The following is a 5,978-nucleotide window of genomic DNA, read 5'->3' on the forward strand; positions in this document are numbered from 1 at the left end:
TCCAACGGTTGCAAAATAAATATTCTGTTGGATGTTTTTATTACGCAATTTTATTTCGCAACTATCAACGTTTCAAAATCGCATATCTCTTCCTAACTCTTGATAACGCTTATGGTTTGACTAAAAATTTTATTAAATTGATTGTATTGGAGAAGGAATTGTCTATTTATTTCTTATCTTATTGTATTGAAGAGGATTCGAATTAGGAGTCAAGATATCTGCACAGCTGTGAATTATTTATAATTCATCTTTTACAAATGTAACTCGTTAATAATTATATAGTATTATTCATATTTTGGCACTAATACTGCTACGAGCTCTCATCAGCAATTAGTTTGTGATACATTCTTGGAACCAAGAAAAAATCTATATGTTTACCTTTAATAAAAATCCACTCTTTTCTTGCAATGAAATTTCACTCCAAGAGAGTGAAAATACAACCATACTTGAAAAAAAGTATTTCACTTCTTGAAAAAGTGAGAATGAATTTTCACTTTAAAGGAGTGAAATTGCATATTTTTTAAATGAGATTTCACTCCTTTGAAGCAAAAATTTATTTTAAAAAGAATGAATGAGGTTGTAATTTCACTTTCTTGGAGTGAGATTTTATTACAAGAAATTTTTAGAAAATTTTTGCAAAGGTCACATTTTTTTTATATATTTGTTGCCAGAATTATACATATAATTATTTTTATCGAAATTATAATAATCAATTAAGTTATCAGTAATAATCAATTATGATAATTACATTACCATAATTATTATTAATAATAATCGTAATTAAATAGTTATAATTATAAAATACAAAAAATCTTTCTCTCAATGTATAATTTCTTAATACAGCGATTTAAAAGATCCAAATTTCAATTTTTTTTTTTCCATAATCCCGATCCAACCGTGATACACCCCCGCGGGGCGCAATCTTTTTCAACACACGGAAGAAGTTAATCGGCAATTACGTGCACAGAGATGCGTGGGTACCTTCGTGCCGCGAGCGTCCCGCGAACGATCGAAAGAAACGGACGAATGAACGAACGAACACCGGCCAGGGCGGGTCCTGTCGGCAAACAGGGATAGCGTTACAAATTCCCTGAAAGGGATCCCAGTATTCGAATTGAATGGTTCGTAACATCAAGGAAGGACGTAGAAAAGGAGAATGGCACCGAATCGGAGCCGGGGACGCGTAGCGTCGTCATGCGCCGAGAGCGGAATCAGCGGATTAAAAGCGAGATGAATGCAACGCGGAGTTCTGCGTGCCCTCGGTCCCTCCGGTTGCACCCCCGTGTCCTGCTCCTCTTCGAAGGTTCAAACAAGCATGTTGAAAGCCGAGCGATCGAGAGAAAGCTAATCCGCTCCTCATGCAGCGCGTTTAAAAACAGTTTTTTTTTTGCGCACTTCTCTTTCTCCCGTGTATGTGCATGTGCACCAGATATGACGAGATCGACAGAGGATAGTTTTCGAGATTCTCGGGGAACGTTTTGTGAAATCAAATCTTGGACTAGTATCAATAGTGTTGATACGATACACGTTAGCTGAGATTTATAGCAGAGATTTGCGAGGAAGCGGATTGAAAATTTATCAGATTCTTTCAGTAATTTAAATCACATTGAAAATGTTGAAAGAAATTACTCAGTGCTGTGATAAATATATTCTTTCTCTTTCATAAATATATTCATAAAACTGTATTTAATTCTCTTTCAGCAAATTTGATTTATTTCGATCCTAGCACATATAAAAATTGATTTAAAACATATATTAGTAAATAATATATCATGTAATATTTTACGAATTAATTTCGATTAATTATATAATTTCTCATCGTATTAAAAGTTTGTTTAATCGTTTTTTTCTAGTCCGCGATACATTTCAGGTAGCATGGAATATTCCGGCAATAATGTGCGCCGAGAAAAATGTTTAATTGGATTAAGTCGAATTTTGGTTGAAAATGTGAAATCATAACCTTCTGGTTAAGTCTAGAACGTTAGTTGTGATAACTGAAATTCTGATTGATATAATGAGAATCTTTTAGTTTGTCTATTTTCAATCAGACTATTGCTATCTGGGATGAAATAAAGATCATGATAATTAATCAAATTAATGCAGCAGTAAGTTTAAAATAGGACTTCTTATGGAAATATATCAACTAATTGTAAGGAAGTTTATTCCAATGTCTAACTTTGACCTTAATTGATGATTCTTTTAATTATTGTTAGATGCAACAACTTATTACTTATTCTATTACTTAATTCTAAATATTTCCTGATGACTATTCGATGATTCATATTAATGTCGTTGTAAACAGGAATGAATCCCCAAGAAATTAAATGGATGTTTCAAGATGCATTCTTGGGAAATAATCAGCGATCCAGTTTACCCTTTCGCAAAATTACCCGATAAACGTCAAAATGTCAGTGATCGAAAATAGGATACTTAAGCGGATTCCCGAAGGATTCCCTTCGGTTTTATTTACCCATTCTGCGACAATGCGAAGGCGCGAAAACGCCGGGAGAAAATTGACAGATTATACGTATATCTGGGAAAGGCAAACAGAAGGCGGTAGTCAAAATGACTAATAATGGCCGAAGAGCAACGGGTAGAAAAATATATTTGTGATTTATAAATGATTATAAATATCTTATTGTCATAATATATAATCCAGCAAACATCAACTAACGGTAACATAACTGTTAGTTACCACTTCCTATTGAATAATATAAATGTTACGTACAACATGTGTTACATTACAGTTATACTTAAGTTACAATTATACTTGAGTAGAAAATTATAACTAATATTTATATTGTTATTAGTATTTACTGGACAATATATAATATTTCATCAAAATATTTTCGTTTGATACTTTAAAACTTATTTTTCTGTGCTAACAACATCGTACTAATTATTTCTATATACGAAAAAAATAATTTTGCTAAAATATCTAAAAATTCAGTTAGATACAGATCTGAAAATAATTTTGTTAGACCATCAAAATGATTATATATATAAGAAACGCAAGTTTGATGAGCAATATTGCAAAAAAAATTGATATTCTAACAACCGGATTAAGTGTATACAATTATCTTGATAGTCCAATAAAATTATTCTCAGATTTAGCTAAGTTTTTTTCGGTATTTCAACAAAATCTTTCTTTTTGTATACTAATCTTATTTTTAGTAGCTTTATTTATCGTTTCTGCTTGTATTAAAGTTCTTATTGTTACATTATTAGATGTTTCTTTAAGTGTTTTATTGTGCTTTCGTCTCCCTCCTACTCGCTAGCTCTCAATAATATCCCAATAGCATTCTTTGTGCTCAAGATGCCTCGAAGTCTTGCACGCGCAAGAATAGCGAGAAGACTCGTGTTTTACGGCGCGAGAAATCGGCGATCGCTGCCGTCGTTACGGCTCGCTTTTTCTTTTCTATTCCTTCCCGCCGGAAGGACGCGTCATTCTAGGACGAGCTCTCGAAAAAGAAAGGAGAGAATAAGGGTATCTATTGCACTTCAAGATCGATAAGATCCTCGATCGACACGGAGATGAAACGACAAACGGCCGTCCTTACGAGAGCTCTTATTTCGGTATCTTTTAAGAACGCATCTTCATCTATCTCTTTGGACATATCGATACATGAGACCGACGGTGTTCTCGAATGGACTTAATTTTATCTCTTTTATTATGTTTTTATGTATTCTACTCTATTTTTCATTTATATTAAATTTTTCATATTGTTTGTTTTTATTTATGTGCGAAAAGAATGATTTTGCTAAAATATTTAAAAAATTTAGAAGTATTTAAAAAATTAACTATATATTTTATCAGAAAAATAATTTTAAAAATAATTTTATTTGACCATCAAAAGAATTACATAGGAATTTCAAATATGATGAGCAATTCTGTAAAAAAATTTTGCCGTTCTAGATTCTATTCAATCAGCTAATTATTTTGACGATTCAACAAAATTATTTTTAAATTTGTGATTCAGCTAAATTTTTAGATACTCCAGTAAAATTATTCTTTTTTTGTTCCAACAATTAATAATTATCAAATTAATTCTAGGAGAAATTATAATTATTATTATATTATAACTGGCACATTTTAAAAGATTTAATTAGCCGGAAGATTCGCATGTTAATTACGATAAATCCGTCTAATTATGTTTCTATTTATGTGACAAAATTATTATTAAATATTTTATTATTGACACATATTAAAAGATTTAATTATAGTATTACTTAACATTACTTGCTTCATTCACGTTAAGATTTCGTGTTGAAATAATATTGTATAATAATTTCTTTTTTAATATAATAATTTCTATTGATTTTTCCGTATTTATGAAAAATGTGAAGAATTTAATGTGCTGCGCATCTGGACGATTGCAAAAAAAGGAGCTGTAAGAAAAAATTACGAGGCGACAGGTTCACAGGGCGATTTTTTTCCCGGCGATTGTACAAGGCGATAAGTGGTAATTGATTTTACGCTGCTTGATTTATGACCTCGGGACTGGCGACGGCTAAACTCCGTTTTTAGGGTAAAAAGCGTACGAATCTAACCCCATCGTCTCTATCTCCTCGGTTGTATTCACCGACATGTGTTACCCGTTCATTGCGTCGCCCTCGATAAATGCGATGGGGTAGTGCCACGAATTTCCATCTTTATCGGGAAAACTGTGACAGGCCCTTTTCACAGGGCCGTCGCATTGGCGTGGCCACGAATCGTTATATCACTATCTTTATTCTTTATCTTCATTAATCTTCATTCTATCATTAATATGTTATTATTCAACATAACCAATTACAAAACAGTACAAGCAATAAGTGGAGCGCCAGCAAAATTACTGTTTAGCCAGAGATATAAGAAGAGAATAAAGAGAGATTAACATGTAAGTACAAATAACAAATTAAATAACATGAAAAAGACGACGCAAAAATTAAAGCGACGACATTTACGTATGATTTAAGTGTGAAATAACTAATTACTGATCTATTACATATAACGGCAAAAATACAGCAAGATGTATTGCAGACTGAGAGATAATTGATTAAGCATTTTTCTTCATTTTATCGAATATTCTTTTATAAGCGTGAAAAATAAAATTTTTCTATTCTCTAAATTTAAATTATCAGTAGATAATCACCGATTATCCATTAGCATACTTAGCATTGAGTAGTCAGTGAAATTCAATTAAAAAAGAAAGGGAGTTTCAGCAGTACATATTCAATTCAATTATTCAAAATAACAATATCAGTTCCAATATCATGCACATTAAATTTATACACTAAAGCAAGGTTAATTACGTTAAGGATTCTTTCATCTTTTTATTTGAATTTCACTGAGAATTCATTGATTACAGTGGCATTAATTAGGACTGATGTCAGTAATTATCCTGATTCAGATTTAGAGAGCAAGAAGAGAGGAAACAAATATTTTATATTATTCAGCTCAGCATTGACAAAGCTTTATAATCTAAAATTAAAACAATAAAACAAAATGTTACATCCATTTAGTCATCTGTCTATTATAACGTATCAACGCTGAAGAAGGGCTAACGTGCACTAAACAAAAGAGAAAAAGGCCCTTCCTCCGGTGAAGTCCCGCTGACGTAAGTCACAATCCGTTCACGAGGGCACTGGGATACGGCACGGGGGGCGCGAGCCCGGCAAAGGGCGAGGCGAGTCAACGTCGAATAAATCAAAATAAAAAGGGGGAGGCAAACGTAAAGAGAGCCCCGCTGGGCGACGGCCCGGAAAAAGAAGAGTGAGTCCGAGGAGGGAGCTCCGGTACACATTGAAAGAGTTACCTGCCGGAAGACTTGCCTATTAACGGCTGGCTCCGTCTTTCTGCTGGGTACCGCACGCATTCGCTCTGACACGCACACGTGACGAGATCTCGCTTTGATGCGGACGCATCGACCGGTGAAATTTTTATTAATGTGCACGAGCACGTCAGCAGCATCCATTCCCCCCCCCCCCCCCCCCCC

Source organism: Atta colombica, unplaced genomic scaffold (assembly GCF_001594045.1).
Source record: "Atta colombica isolate Treedump-2 unplaced genomic scaffold, Acol1.0 scaffold233, whole genome shotgun sequence".
Classification (NCBI taxonomy): domain Eukaryota; kingdom Metazoa; phylum Arthropoda; class Insecta; order Hymenoptera; family Formicidae; genus Atta; species Atta colombica.